The following is a 16,903-nucleotide window of genomic DNA, read 5'->3' as shown; positions in this document are numbered from 1 at the left end:
CACTTGAAGTTACCTCATGTGTTTATTTTAAATATTTTTACTCAGTACAGGTTCTCTTTAAGGCCCACACATACGTCATTTTGCATGTATTAATAAGTCATAGGTGCATAGGCTTCTCTTGGCCAATAACTTTCAAGATTAACCACAAAACTGTTTTGTTCCTTTTATCTATGTTTTATTCCTTGTGCTTTTAGTGATTTTTCTCAAAAAAATTATGATGGTTTACTATATACATCTGTCCTGATTGTACCCCATGTCTAACATGTTAACCTGCACTCTCTCCCTATCTGGAATACGATGTATGTCTATCTGTTCATGCTGTCACGATAAAAACCTTTTGAAACTAAAAAGGCTTAGGCCACACTGTTCTTTATCTTAAATTTAAAAAAAAAGTTGTTGCAGGAACTGTAATTTAGCCGCATTTAAAAAACATTTTTTGTATCATAACCTTAAAATTGATTTTCTCAAAAACTACAACTAAACATTTTTATTTTCTTGCTCCCACTATTCTTACTAACATACCTAGCAAATTTGGTGTTTACAGAACGTATGGGGCCTTTGCTGTTAACCGCTATTGACTTCAAGGAAATTTTACGGACCCACCAGAAGTTCAGGAAATTCTCACGAGACTGCCAGAGACAATATCACTCTTTCTCACTCATGAAACACACTGAGGACTTGCCTTGTTCAATGGACTATTTAATTGCTTTAAAGCACACCTGACTTGTGGCAAAAATACTTAACCTCAGAGGTGTTTGTTCTTGATCCACATACGTCTGTGTGTAATCCATTACTCTCCTCTTTCTCCCCAGTGCCTGTAATAACTCAAAGAAAAAAGTGACTATTAGCTCAAGTCAAATTTTCAGACTGGAAAAGACAGACTTACCGGGATGATCTCTCCAATCACCCTCACATCCCCTGCTTTTCCTCCACCCCATTCACTCCCCTTAAGATGAGGAAATGGGAGGGCAATTGGAGGATTGCTCCCCCCCCCAGATTGTAAGCTTTTGGCAGGGTCCTCCCTTTCCTAGTATATTCAACATGATCATGTGCTCTTTTCCTATAACAGCCTTGAATTACTGAGCCTACCTAACCAGCCCAAAATCACATGATCTTGTACCCTGTTTGCCTTGTATAGTTTTGCCCTATGTTGTATACCCTTGTTAAGTCTGTCATCTTTTGTATTATTGTATGTATTTATTGTCGCCATCAGACTTGGAGAAGGACTTGGGTATATTGGTAGATAACAAGTTAAACAACTGGTTGATAACAAGTCAAACAATGCAAAGCCAGCAGCAGTTAGAGCAAATAAAACTCAGAGTTGCATAAAATGGGAAATAAAACCATGAGATGCTAGCATACTACTCCATCTGTATAAAGTTTTGGGCACCTTTCTATAGGAAGGACATTGACATAGTAGAGCAGGTATAAAGAGAGGCAGCTAAATTAATCAGAGGGATGGAAGGTCTCATTTAACAAGAAAGGCTGGACAAACTGGGTTTATTTAACGTGGAAAAAAGATGGCTAAGTGGTCACACGACTTACATTAACTCATGTAATATTGCATCAGAGGGCAACACATAAGCTTGGCAGATAAGCTTTTTGTCTCTAGGCTAATGCTGGGAATACACAGGTCATTTCTGAGCTGATTAGATGGTTAGATAATTTTCGACATGTCTGATCACCGTTCGATCGTTTTGCTGTTTTGAATTGAAAAAAATATAAGAAAAACGAGCAGAAGATAAGAGAATTGAGTGGGGCGCAGAATCGGCAAAACGATTGGGCGCAGAATCGAGCGCCAGAATCGACCCGTGTATTTCCAGCATTATACAAAGAACAAGTGGGTATGATCTGCGTATGGAGGAAAAAATGTGTGCCATCTATTTAGGAAAGGGTTCTATACAGTAAGAGTGGTTAAAATGTGGAATATTTTATCACAGGGAGTAGTTATGGCAAAATATATATCTGCATGTAAAGGCTTGGATGCTTTCCCCGCATTAAAGAACATTTGCGGCTATAATTACTAGGCAATTCCTAGCGGAGTTGATTCAGGAATTTTATCGGACGGTTACCTGGATTTGTTTTCCCCTTAAAGGTTAATTATCCAAGCATTGTAAGTTTTTTTTTTCTTTTTTGCAATCCCCATTCCCCTGGAACAACTGGAATATGTGAGAGTGCAGGACAGAAATGTACCTAATTTTTATTTATTTATTTTATTCTCGTCTTTGAACTTGATGGATGGATGTCTTTTTTTAAAACTATGTAAGGACGGGGATGCTTGCCTGAGGATGATGACAGACAAAGGTAACATCTTCCTTGGTAAAGTGTCCCAGTGTCAGTATATTGTGGCACAAAAATTGAATGCAAAATTTACAGAAACTAAAAGATAGCTCTGTACACTTAATAGGACATACCTGTCAAATTCAAGAACCTGGAGGGCATCATTTGGTTTTAATCACTCTTATCAAAAATGGTTTCAGGACTGAACATGGCATCGATGCTGCAGTTTGTCATAATATTTAGTATGGCATATCATTTTCTAGTTTACCAGTATGTTGGTATTGCTTTACTGCCACAAGATGGCATCCTTTGCCAATAAATGGGAACTTGCAGTCTAAATTAATTTCTTTGCGCATTTCCTTGCAATTCCTTATTCTACTTTCTTAGGATCTCCTTTCTGAATTACCCAAGTCTCTCCACATTTCTCTAATTTTACTAGCAGGTAAATCAGATAAGAAGTGCAACAGTGGATCATATAATTATCTTGGTGGTCTGAACAAGTTTTTATTCCAGGGTCTTAAACCAAGGAGGGAATGCAGAAAAATATAATCTACTCTTGCTTGGATTTACACAATTTGGTCTTCTCAGTTTGACAGAAAAAGGTTCCCTACAGATAGTTCTATATTATATTTAATCCTTGCATTTTTAATTACATGCTATGTCTACAACACACAGAATAGTGTGATCTGTGATTAAACTCACTAGGATTCAATGAAGAAGGGGCAGCACCATCTGAAGCATAGCAGTAACAATGTCGTTTGGGGATAATCCGGCCCTAAGTTATGCTATTGTGCTCAAAAGACATATAGCATCGTACAGATAAAAAAGAGTATTTATACAAACAGCAGTAGTGTTTACAGCCAATCAGCAAACACCCATTGTTCCTAGCAGCAAAAGACTTGATGGGAGACTTACATCTTAACATGCCAATTAGAGGGCATGTATCCTCTCTTCCACCCTTGGTGTCACAAATCCAGTAAGAACAAGAGCACCATAATGGGGGGCATGGCCAAAGGTGACTGGCAAATGGGTGGAAAGCTGGCTGCTGTGGATTGATCCACCCACTCACACCCACTGTACACTGACCTGATGGCGAACAGCAGCGATTAAAGTGAGGAAGCTAAAGTTCCTCCTAGTTTAATAAATGTTAGCACTTGTCTTGGATGCAGGGCATGCATTTTACAGTCTGGCAGAGGCGGTGTATGCCTGTGCGATTAACCATTCAATTGCAACATGTGTTTAGGGATGCGCAGCCTTTCCCCTCACCTTTCCTTAACTTTGTAACTATGTAACTGTCAGGCTAGCTGCTCCCAGACCCTCCTCCTGAGTTTCCTGTTTGCATGATAAGTAGTAGCAGATTTGCATGTGATTTGCATCTGAATTGAATGTGAAGTGTGCAGAAAATCTATTTAGGTGATGCACACTGAGCTGGTGGTCATTTCAGATGCAGCCTTAGTGGTATGCGCTGGCGTTCTCCTCGCTGTTCAATCAAATGTAAGTTACACATTTTTTTTGCTTAGCTGCTCCCAAGGTTTTAAATTTAGGTTAGGTCACTTGCCCGGAGGTTTGCCTCACCGTGGCGCAAGTGTCTAGTATAATATACTTTGCATGCAAACCATATTGGAAGCTAAAGTTCCTCCTAGTTTAATAAATGTTAGCACTTGTCTTGGATGCAGGGTAAGCATTTTTCAGTCTGGCAGAGGCAGTGTATGCCTGTGCGATTAACCATTCAATTGCAACATGTGTTTAGGGATGCACAGCCTTTCCCCCCACCTTTCCTTAACTTTGTAACTATGAAACTGTCAGGCTAGCTGCTCCCAGCCCCTCCTCCTGAGTTTCCTGTTTGCATGATGAGTAGTAGCAGATTTGCATGTGATTTGCATCTGAATTGAATGTGAAGTGTGCAGAAAATCTATTTAGGTAATGCACACTGAGCTGGTGGTCATTTCAGATGCAGCCTTAGTGGTATGCGCTGGCGTTCTCCTCGCTGTTCAATCAAATGTAAGTTACACATTTTTTTTGCTTAGCTGCTCCCAAGGTTTTAAATTTAGGTTAGGTCACTTGCCCGGAGGTTTGCCTCACCGTGGCGCAAGTGTCTAGTATAATATACTTTGCATGCAAACCATATTGGAAGCTAAAGTTCCTCATAGTTTAATAAATGCTAGCACTTGTCTTGGATGCAGGGCATGCATTTTTCAGTCTGGCAGAGGCGGTGTATGCCTGTGCGATTAACCATTGTAACGATTGCAGAATAATTTCCGTGATCAGCGCACAAGGCGTGCGCTGACACGGCGGAAATCCTCCACAAGCGTATGAAGGGGGGAACCCAGCTTTGGTGCAAGCACCAGTAGAGGGCAATTCCCACTGGCAGATGGCGCTGTGGAGTGCAGACGAGTACAACCGCTGCACGGCCACAGATGCCAGATGGGGATTGTACAGATCAAGACAATACGGGGCTGAACATCCCTTAAAGAGAAAGAGCACAGGTACAGGATGAATGTGTGTTCCCCAATCTAGTCGCGACCCTGCGACGGTGAACACACATCAGCAGAAACAAAAGTAGGAACGCGATCGCGAGAGAGGCGATTGCCAGAGGTGACACAAGGCTTAAGCAAGACAGGGCACGAGAGTAGCAAAGGTAACTAAACGCGACCACCGCACTCATTCGCAACAGCGAACGCGTTTACAGCGCGGTCTCCACGTGTTAAGCACAACAAAGACAAGCACGCCTAACTAACCACCGACAGACAAACACGAAACAAAGAACGCGAGCGCTTGCTTAGCGGTTACCTCACCGAGCCTACAGCAAGCGTTCGTATCAGACAAGACAGACAAACGGGAAACAGGAATACGAGAGGAAAGATCCACTGCTCTTTCCGTCAGAGCGAGTGCGATCTAAGCTCAGGAACAAGAAAGCCTATAAGAAAGATCCACAGCCGCTACTGCTAGGGGCTAGTGCGATCCAAGCAAGACAGGCAGATGAGATAGCTGGTAGCAACCGCTGCTCCAGCTATACTCCAGGAAAACAGAAGGATCCACAGCACTAGCGCAAGGCTAGTGCGATACGGGCAAGACAGATCAGAAGGATCCACAGCACTACCGCTAGAGGCTAGTGCGATCCAGGAAAACAGAACAGAAGGATCCACAGCGCTAGCGCAAGGCTAGTGCGATCCAAGCAAGACAGATCAGAAGGGGCTACCGGTAGCAACCGCTGCCCCGGTTAGCACCCGGACAAACAGAACGATTTCCTGTCGACCACGACTGGGACAGGACAATCGCAACAGACAGACAAAACAGATAGGCAATCTAACTGCACTAGGAAACTGCCTAGTACAGTTCCAAGAATTACTCTAAGATAACTTTAACAAGAAATAGCATGGCTGAGTGTTTCAACAAAAATCCTGAAGGAATGACCAGCAAAGGATTGTGGGTGATCCCAACCTTTATACTGCCAGCAGCTAGATGATTTGCATAACCAATGTATGCAAATCCCTCAGCAGCAGAGCAGGTCTGGAACTTGCAAGACAAAGCCAGGTCTCTTATCCAGAGGCCTGCATCCCTCAGACACAAGGAATGGTCAAACAGCTGTCTCCCTGTGCAGCCAGCTGAGCGGATCCTTACAGTACCCCCTCCTCTAGGGATGGATTCCAGTCGTCCCTCAGAACTGGTATTTCCAAAAACCTCCAACTGAAGACTCATGAAGGTCGGGACAGCCCGACAAGGCCCAATTCCAGAGTCAGTCCAGCCGAAACCGACCTCATCAGAAGCAAAAGCCACCGAAACATGCCCATCAGTACTACCAGTCTCAGTATAACACCCATCAGGACTGTGAACGCCAGAGAAGAAGCCATCGACACCTTCCAGACAATACCCACCACCTTCCAGGGAGCGTCCGAAAATACCAAACCTGCCACAATACCTGTTCGAAGTGTCCCTTACAACACAAAAGCCACTGTTGATCTTATCCAGGGTACCAAGCAAAATTTCTCCCGGAATCTCCCAGAACCTTTTGAAGCTCCACAGAGATCCCAAGAGGGCAGAACAATCACCAGGCTCACATGGAGAACTATCAAGCCCACCTATGGAACCAATGACTATTCCGGATTCAGAATTACAAGGACACCCATCAAGATCAGGACTTTCAGGGACCACTTCTGGGCATGCAAGCAGGCAGGCCATATCAGAGCATGTCTCCACTGAGGAAGCATCTGAGCATGCTGGTAACCGAGGCACACTTGGGCTTTCTGGGTCACAGAGCACATTGGGGTACACCAGCACATGAGAAACCTCAGGACATGTCGGGGAACTGCCAACCTCAGAGTCCGACACGACAAGACCAAAACCAGGACCGGGCAGAAAATCATCACGAGTAGAGGTCACAGGTACTGGTCTTTCAAAGGAAGACTCGGACTTAACTTCAGAATTTTCTGGGACTGTAATATCATCATTGACTACACGAGTGGAGCTCCACAAGAGCTGCAAAGGTAGTCAGCACAAGAGCAATGCCTACCGAAGTGGGCAAAACCTCAGACGGATCTGGGGGGCAGGAGATATCTCCTAGAAGTTCTGCACCCTTTAGGAGGGACTTGGAAACCTCCAAAACATCAACTAAGACCTCAGAAATGTCATTTTCCAAGTTTTCTATGAAGGATTCTGAACTATCCATGTTACAGGGCTGAACATTAAATACCTCCTGCAGGCAGGGCAGATGTCCCAGCCAGGAATGGTTCCGCCATAAGCTGAGACTGAATTTCATCATCATGAGCGGGATGTACAGGAATATTTACTGGAACACACACTGACTCCCTAACTTCAATCTCACTGCACCCAGAATTCTGCGTAGCAGTCAAACTAGCTTGCAACTCCAAAACTGCAGAAAAACAGGTGAGAATAGCAGCAATACCTAGACGAGCCTCTAGGGACACTGCAGGAGATATTGTGCAAGGCAATATTGACTCATCCAGAGTACAGGGTGGAGAGTCAGTACTTTCTTCAAAGCAAGAATGGGACTCCCAAATGTCAATGCGATTGGACATCATATTGTTATTCATGGTACAGGGCAGGCTCAGAGAAACCTTCTCTGGACCCAGCAAGGATGCTTCAGAGTCAGATTCGCAAAACCAAAGTGCTGTCTCACTCTTAGACTTGGCTAACAATGTCGAATCCGAGGAGACAGAACGCAAAATTTGCGAATCCAAGATCGCTTTAGGTTGTGAAACTGACGCTTCCATAGCGCGATCTGCGGAGCAGACTGCAAGGCATTAAAGGGCAACTAAAGTAAGAGGTATATGGAGGCTGTCATATTTATTTCCTTTTAATTAATACCAGTTGCCTGGCAGCCCTGCTGGTCTATTTCTCTGCAGTAGTATCTGAATAACACCAGAAACAAGCATGCAACTAGCCTTGTCAGATCAGACTTTAAAGTCTGAAACACCTGATCTGCTGCATGCTTGTTGAGGGGCTATGGCTAATAGTATTAGAGGCAGAGGATCAGCAGGGCTGCCAGGCAACTGGTATTGATTAAAAGGAAAAATATGGCAGCCTCCGTATACCTCTTACTTCAGTTCCCCTTTAAGGACAGAAACACTGGAGCAACTGTCATCAGGCAACAGGCCTTCACAGGTGTGAACAGAATGAGACATAGATTAATTTGCAAAAGAAGTGGCGACAACAACAGGAGAAACTTTATTAGACATATTAATTTTACTTTTGATGCTGCACAGTTTAGGAATTTTCCCCTTAGCAGGATCATAGATTGAAGATCTTAAAGATCTGTTTTTAGATGACAAAGGATCCCGCATATCTTTGAGAGGAATAACACATGCACGTTGATCACACTCTGCAGGGACATCTGAGAAACATGCACGAGATCGCACAGATTCAAACTGCACACAGTCAGAAGAGAATCTTCCAGGATTCGCATAGGAATCAACCACAAAGGTACACCCATTCATTTCAGAGCGCACGATGTCTAAACTCACATGCTTTACCCCAGGAAGGCAGGAACAGTCATCCGATAACGATGTCTCTCCATTGGAATCAATTGATTGGTGTGTGTGCAATTCATCCAAAATCGTCTGCCACACACACATCACCGGATCCACAAAACATTCGTCACACTCATCAGAATCAATCAAAGTGTACACAGACTATATACAAGCGTTTAGCGTCTCTGCGATTTCTGCGATGTAGAAATCGCAAAACGCCTTCCAATCAATCTCGAACTCATCGACCAACGCTCCAATTTCCCATGGAGCAAATGGGGGCTCAAACAACCCGGTATCTAAATAGCACTCATAAGGGTTGCGGTCAGGAACATGTATAGACTTTCTTACGCCTTTAATATAGAAAATAATTCTGCCTATTATAGGATCCACAAATGCTTTTGCTTGGGGCAAGAAAACCTGAGACTGAGAAGTCTCTCTGGGTTCATCACATCCAGGCTTTACAGAAATAGTTTCTTTATTAGTAGTTGCTATGGGCAACGGATCTTTCCGCTGGGAAGCCTTCCTAGATTTTTTACGTTTAGACTTAGAAGCTTTGGATGGCTGCTTTTTGGATGAAGGTGAACTGTTAATGCAAATCTTTGCAGGCTGAGAGATTTTGCACTGAGTAGATGGAACAGCTGATTGAGCTGCCGACAACAACTCGTTAAGGGGGTATGGTAACTGAGGTAATCTCAGCCAATTATGAATTGTAAAGGCCAAGAATTCCAGGGGTCTTTGACTCAGGGTGGTATGATCTAACACATCATAAGCCCACTTTAACATTTTGCCCCCAAACAGAATGTAGGCCATTTGGTGGGCCCAGGTAGGCACTGGGGTGCATTGGAATTCAGGATTCGCTAAATGTTTAGTGCACTCAGACAAAAATTCATCTGCTGTTTCAGGTTCAAGATTTTTAAATCTCTTAAAGGTACAAGAGCCATATTCGACAAAATCGCACAAATCGGAAATGCCCTCTACACTGGGAATTTCGGTTTGGCTGGTCATTCTGTAACGATTGCAGAATAATCTCTGTGATCAGCGCACAAGGCATGCGCTGACACGGCGGAAATCCTCCACAAGCGTATGAAGGGGGGAACCCAGCTTTGGTGCAAGCACCAGTAGAGGGCAATTCCCACCGGCAGATGGCGCTGTGGAGTGCAGACGAGTACAACCGCTGCATGGCCACAGATGCCAGATGGAGATTGTACAGTTCAAGACAATGCAGGGCTGAACAGCCCTTAAAGAGAAAGAGCACAGGTACAGGATGAATGTGTGTTCCCCAATCTAGTCGCGACCCTGCGACGGTGAACACACATCAGCAGAAACAAAAGTAGGAACGCGATCGCGAGAGAGGCGATTGCCAGAGGTGACACAAGGCTTAAGCAAGACAGGGCACGAGAGTAGCAAAGGCGCAGCAAATCATACAATGAGAAGATGAGGAAAATAACAAACGCTAACTAAACGCGAGCACCGCAATCATTCGCAACATCGAACGCGTTTACAGCGCGGTCTCCATGTGTTAAGCACAACAGAGACAAGCACTCCTAACGAACCACCGACAGACAAACACGAAACAAAGAACGCGAGCGCTTGCTTAGCGGTTACCTCACCGAGCCTACAGCAAGCGTTCGTATCAGACAAGACAGACAAACGGGAAACAGGAATACGAGAGGAAAGATCCACTGCTCTTTCCGTCAGAGCGAGTGCGATCTAAGCTCAGGAACAAGAAAGCAGATCAGAAGGATCCACAGCCGCTACCGCTAGGGGCTAGTGCGATCCAAGCAAGACAGGCAGATGAGATAGCTGGTAGCAACCGCTGCTCCAGCTATACTCCAGGAAAACAGAACAGAAGGATCCACAGCACTAGCGCAAGGCTAGTGCGATCCGAGCAAGACAGATCAGAAGGATCCACAGCACTACCGCTAGAGGCTAGTGCGATCCAGGAAAACAGAACAGAAGGATCCACAGCGCTAGCGCAAGGCTAGTGCGGTCCAAGCAAGACAGATCAGAAGGGGCTACCGGTAGCAACCGCTGCCCCGGTTAGCACCCGGACAAACAGAACGATTTCCTGTCGACCACCTCTGGGACAGGAAAATCGCAACAGACAGACAAAACAGATAGGCAATCTAACTGCACTAGGAAACTGCCTAGTACAGTTCCAAAAATTACTCTAAGATAACTTTAACAAGAAATAGCATGGCTGACACTCTAGGAGTGTTTCAACAAACCCTGAAGGAATGACCAGCAAAGGATTGTGGGTGATCCCAACCTTTATACTGCCAGCAGCTAGATGATTTGCATAACCAATGTATGCAAATCCCTCAGCAGCAGAGCAGGTCTGGAACTTGCAAGACAAAGCCAGGTCTCTTATCCAGAGGCCTGCATCCCTCAGACACAAGGAATGTTCAAACAGCTGTCTGCCTGTGCAGCCAGCTGAGCGGATCCTTACAACCATTCAATTGCAACATGTGTTTAGGGATGCGCAGCCTTTCCCCCCACCTTTCCTTAAAGTGAGGAAGAGGTTCAAACTAAGCCAGCCATAGCCCCACACATTTCCAGACCAACATGGAATAAAGCGGGCAAAAGTCCTGCCTAGCAACTGTAGTCACGGCAACAAGTGGCTCATTTTGCCAGCTTCCATTGGCCACCTCTCACACAAATATAAGACAATAAGGCATCACAGGGGACGACATGACAAAAATGACGATCAAGACTAGCATCATATCAATAAAGAGATGGACCAGAAATACAGTGTAGTACCTAGGGTATTTGACCCTAATATTCAGTATTGCTCAAAAGGAAATCAATATGGCAGCCTCTGTATACCTCTCACTACAGTTGTCCTTTAAAAGTGTACCGGAGGAGTAAAAAAAGTGAGATACTTATATAGTGCCTGCCACAACCACTCATTCACTAGCCGCTCCGTACTATAGCGCAGGCACAACTGTACTCGTGCTGGCGCAGTATGGCCTCGATCATGCATGAAGAGGAGTGCAGGTGCAATCTAAAAGAGGGTCCCAGGCGGTGGTCTGGAGGAGGACTTGGGAAGTCTATTTACAGATCAGGAAGTAGCTGGATTTATGCTGATCAGAAAGTCTGGTAGCTACAAAACATTGACTCCACGTTGTTTATTCAGGTGAGGGTGGTTGCAAATACATCAGCCCTATCTACAATGATACATGGGAGCTTCCATGGGTGGATTCATTTCAATGAGGAGGTGGAGTATGGAGGTGCACGCCTGGGGGGTGGCACCCTAGTTTTTTAAGGAAACTTGGGATAACATATAAGTCTGGCTTCCTGAGTGGCAGACAGCTCTGACAGGGGCTGATATGCTGGTGGTTGCTTGATTTGTTTGGGTGGGGGGTTTTATTATTTTTCACTAGTTATGTGTGAAGCAAGTTGAGAAATGTGTGTATGAAGGAGTGTTCACCACTTCACGGTAACTCCAGTATTTAGTGAGCATAGGATCAGGATTATTTGGTAGGCTGGTGTATTCACAACATCCAGGTCTGGCCTAATGATTTGGTCAAGCCTGGGAATCAGTACCTCTTTATTTATTTGAGTATTGAGCCTTAACTTACTCTATTGGTGATATACCACTCACATTTTTTTAAGTGTCATTATAATGCCACTTTTTGTACAGCACTGTCCTAGTCTGTATAGATATTTTGCTGCTTGTTTATTTTAATTGACCTAATAAAAGTTATATTTTATATGCGTTTAGGGGCCATTTGCCCATAGGGAATGTGATAAGAAAATGTTCTTGTTTGTTTTCGCCTTGGGTTTGCTTCAACCATTCTATGGTAGAACGACATGTTGTCTTGCTGTATAACCCAAGTCTTGAGATTCAGGTCATGGACAGATTTCCTGACATTTTCCTTTCACATTCTCTGCTATAGCTCAACATTGTTCTATCAACGATGCAGGCTGTACAGGCCTTTATGCAGCAAAACCCAGTCCGGAACACTCCAACCACTATAATTCACTGATGGGATAAAGTTCTTACGTTGGAATGCAGCATGCTCATTTTGTAGCCTAGAATCTGTTGTTTTATCATAAATAGTCCAGGTACCGGTATTTCCTTTTCCTACTGGAATAATCAGCTGCACAAAGCAGTATCTTATAAGTCATTTTCCACACCTGTATTACCTGAGTGACTGTCAGCAGAATGGACACTCCCAATTTAAAACACTGTGTTAGTGTCATCATGGGGAATCTATGAAGAGATGTCATGAATGTGTGCTCAGAATTATCCTAGCAATGTGTACAGTTGAACTAGTTTTAAAATGTTTCCTTTTCTTTATTTTCCAAAAGTGTGTGTGTGTGTGTGTGTGTTTGTGTTTTCAGCATTTCCATGGACAATCCCTACACCCCCGCCACCTCTCAGTTACTCTCCCTCACCAATGCCCTTTGCCTCTCCCACCCACTATGCTATCCACACTCTCAATCTCATTCTCTCAAAATTCGCAACCCTCTTCAACCTGGACATCAGACGATTACCCCTTTCCAAACATCACCTTCTCACATTCCCCATCTGCTCCCCACTCTGTCCGGTGGCAGAGAGATCTGCGTGACCGTGACTCAAATATACTAGCCAACCCCCTCCACTCCCTTGCATCCACCCTCCCCAACCTAACTTGCCCCAACCACGCTGTTGCCCAATACAACCAGGCCCTTTCAACAGCCCTAGACATTGCTGCCCCCCCCCCCCCCTCATCCGTCCCAACAACCCTTAATCCTGGCACAACACTCACAATCGCAACCTACAAAAACAGACAGGAGGAAATCCTACCTCAACTTCAACTTCTTGGAGTATAAGGCCAACCTCCAGCTGTTTTATTCTGCATTATCTGATCCCAAACAAAAATACTTTGCTGCCCTGATTGGATCCCGATACTCCAACCCATGGTGCCTCTTGGCCTTCCACTTCCTCCTTGACCCTACCACTCCCCATCCCCACCTCCGCCCTCTCAGCCACTGCTCTGTCCTCCCACTTTACCGACAAAATAGCCAGCATCTGACAAGAAATCTCCTGCCTCCACTCCAACACTCCCTTCTCCCCTCAGCATACCTCTCCCCCACCCCACCCACTGCCTTCACTACCATCACAGAGGACAAAGTCAACTGCCTCCTAGCTACTTTTCTTGCCACCTCCGGCCCCTTAGACCCTACTCCATCCAACTTCCTCTGTCTGCACTTCCCCGTCCTGGCCCCAGTCCTCACCTCTCTGTTTAACCTTTCCCTCTCGACTGGCACCTTCCCCTTGGACTTCAAACAGGCCACCGTACTTCCCCTGCCAAAAAACCCTCACTCAACCCTCTAAACTCCTGGAGCATCTAGTCCACCAATGCATTACCAATCACCTTGGTTCCAACTCTCTTTGTTCGACCCCCTGCAATCAGGATTTCGGCTAGCTCCGCCGAGACTGCCCTCACCAAGGTCATCAATGACCTCACGTTTGTCAAGGCCGAAGAAAAATACACCATCCTCCTTTTCCTTGACCTCTCATCAGCATTTGACGCAGTCAATCATTTCCTGCTCCTCCAATCCCTGCATTCTGCGGTTATCCAGGACATGGTTCTCCTACCTCTCAAAAGTCCTTTAAATCTTAAATCTTCCTCCTCAACCTCCACCACCATCTCATTTGGGGTTCCCCAAGGCTCTGTTCTTGGCCCCTTGCTGTTCTCACTTTACACTGCTTCCATAGGCAAACTTATCTCCTCTCTGGGCTTCAACTACTACCTATATGCAGACGACACCCAGATAATAATAATATTTTTATAGTGCTTTTCTCCCTGGGCACTCAAAGAGCTGTGACCCTGTGTTATGCCGTCTCAAAGGCTAGGGAAAAGAGGTGGGTTTTTAGCCTTTTCTTTAAAAAAGCTGTGCAGAGAAAGAGCTTCTCGCACTAACTGTGGAAATGAGTTCCATAGGGCTTGATTCACAAAGCGGTGCAAACTGTTTAGCACGGCAAATTGCGCGCTCAAAAGTCCGCGATCGCGCGAATCGCGTCACTTTGTGCGCGCAAAAGTCCGCGAAAAGCACTTCACGTGCTAACTGTTTAGCACACCCGTGCTAAACAGTTTGCACCGCTTTGTGAATCAAGCCCATAGAGTAGAGGCTGCATAGGAAAAGGCCCGAGCACCAAATTTTTTAGGTGGATCTTGGGGATAACCAGATTCACCTGACTGGCAAAGTGGAGTGTGTGTGGGGGGACATATAGCTCCAACAGTTCCACTATTTACTTGGGTCCCATGTGACTTAGAGCCTCGAATGTCCGCAGGCAGATCTTAAAATGGAACAAAACACAACACACTACCAGTATATGCTGTTCAACCGCCAAAGTGATTTATTATTAGCAATTGTTCATAATAGCTAGAGTCATGTGTATGTGACTCTAGCTGTTATGAACAATTGGTAATAATAAATCACTTTGGCGGTTGAACAGCATATACTGGTAGTGTGTTGTATTTTGTTCTGTAGTATATGGGCCAGTGCTAGTACTCGCCTATGTTACATTGTGAGGTGCGGGGGTAGTCTGGCTGCTGCATTCTGTACTAGTTGTAAGGGGCGCAGAATCTTATCCGGGGATCTGATGAACAGGGCATTGCAGTAGTCCAGACGGGAGGATACAAATGCATGAACTAGCACAGGTAGGTCTCCAGCTGCGATAAGGTGTTTAATTCTTGCTATATTTCTCAGATGGAAAAATAAAGCCTTGACAACAGCCGATACCTGCTGTCCGAGTATTAGCTTTCCATTCAGGATCACCCCAAGGTTTTGCACAGAGTCTTAATTCTGTAAGGTATGTTCCGCAATTGCTAGTTTGAAGTGGGAAGAATTTTGTACTTTATTCATCATGTGTGGACTGTTTACCACCAACATCTCTGTTTTGTCAGAGTTCAGCATCAACCAGCTGGTGTTCATCCAGTTTTGTAATTTCACTAGACAGGCATTGATCTACCGCCATACCACGGATCTCTCCAGCACCACCACAGAGAAGGTATACTCCTGCCTCTCAGCTATCTCATCCTGGATGTCAGCCAGGCTCCTAAAGTTAAACCTGGATAAAATAGAACTATTAATTTTTCCGCCCCGTGCAGTCTCACCCCCATGGACTCGGCCCTCTCAGTAAACTTCCACATCCAAACCATTGCTAGGGCCTGCAATCTCCATTTATGCAACATCTCCAAGATCCGACATTTCCTGTCCGGACACTGGAAAACTCCTTGCCCATGCCCTCATCATCTCCCGCATGGACAACTGCAACACCCTCCTGTCAGGCCTCCCTCAGAACCGCATTGCACCCCTACAATCCATCATGAACGCAGCAGCTAGACTAATATAATCCTCACATCATTCTGTTTCCATGACTCCCCTACACAAATCCCTTCACTGGCTCCTGATCCACTTCAGATTCAGCTTCAAGAGCCTACAAATCTATATAAAAATGTCCTACCTGACCTGGTCAGCGGATACACACCTGGCCACCCACTTTCCTCCTCCAAAACTTTCTCCTTACCACCCCAAGCATCTTGCACTCCCATGCATGACTACAGGACTTCACTAGATGTGTCCCCATCCTGTGGAACTCTCTCCCACTGTCCATCAGGTTAGCCCCTCCCTCAAAACTTACCTCTTCAGGGTGCCCTTCTCCATCTCAGCACTGCCCTAACTCTCTCTGCCGAGAACCTCTTGATGCAGCCCCCTTGATTCAGAAAAAGTGGAGAAGATCTCTTAAAACACACCAGAACTGAGAGTTATATGGAGGCTGCCATATTTATTTCCTTTTAACTAATACCAGTTGCCTGGCAGTAATGCTGATCTCTCTGGCTGCAGTAGTGTTTGAATCATCCACTTGAAACAAGCATGGGGCTAATCCAGTCAGACCTCAGTCAGAGCACCTGATCTGCATGTTTGTTCAGGGTCTATGGCTAAAAGTATTTAAGGCAGGGGATCAGCAGGATAGCAAGGCAGTGTGCATGATATGGTAGCCTCCATATCCCTCTCTTTGCAGATGTCCTTTAATACTGAACTCATATCCATGTTTACATAGGCATGCAAACTTTACTAAAGGTAACTTCTGAAAAGTCTTAGTGTACAATGGTTATCATTGTTTTTCTTATTAATCACAATGTCTAATCACACATGAAAACATGTTATTCTGCAACACTTATGGGCATGGTACAATTCCCTTTCTTATGCAATCACAAATTATGTTGGAGATGAATGGTCAATTATTATGGTCAATTATTATTGCAAAAACATGTGTGTCCTCTTTGCTCCCAATACACTGAGCACAGCATTAATCAATTGTTATTTCTTTGTTCGTTTGTTTATTTCAAGCTATAAATGTCCCCCACATTTTAGGAATGACATTCATTACAAAGATACAGAAGTGAATCATCAAAGTACGCAGGTATGTAATTATTTCAATGCCTGGCACAATTTTCCTGTGACTGAAGGCAATGGCACACTGCAGGTCACTTACAGATGGACTTCCTAGTCACAACCATTTAGGTTTAAACACCTCAACTGTACTGATGAATATCTGTGACCAGAATATACACTTTATGCAATCCTGGTGACTTAAAAATAATTTAAGCAATAATGGAATGCATTCCTCACTATTTTAT

General features: G+C 44.7%; 1 protein-coding gene across 6 annotated transcripts in view; it reads right to left on the bottom strand.

Moving 5' to 3' along the window:
* LOC137510933 (disintegrin and metalloproteinase domain-containing protein 10-like) overlaps window positions 1-16,903 on the bottom strand; it is a 191,259-nt gene that overhangs the window by 135,009 nt on the left and 39,347 nt on the right. For 3 of the 6 annotated variants that reach the window (XM_068233940.1, XM_068233943.1, XM_068233941.1), the window contains exon 2: window positions 745-824. The exons of 1 other annotated variant lie outside the window; for it this stretch is intronic. The gene's annotated coding sequence lies outside the window, so the exon portion shown is untranslated. The remainder of the gene's footprint in view (window positions 1-744; window positions 825-16,903) is intronic. 2 more of the 6 variants (XM_068233944.1, XM_068233942.1) reach the window with 1 other exon arrangement.

The sequence above is a fragment of the Hyperolius riggenbachi genome, chromosome 1 (assembly GCF_040937935.1).
Source record: "Hyperolius riggenbachi isolate aHypRig1 chromosome 1, aHypRig1.pri, whole genome shotgun sequence".
Taxonomy (NCBI): Eukaryota; Metazoa; Chordata; class Amphibia; order Anura; family Hyperoliidae; genus Hyperolius; species Hyperolius riggenbachi.
This window is presented reverse-complemented; position numbering and strand designations above follow the sequence as displayed.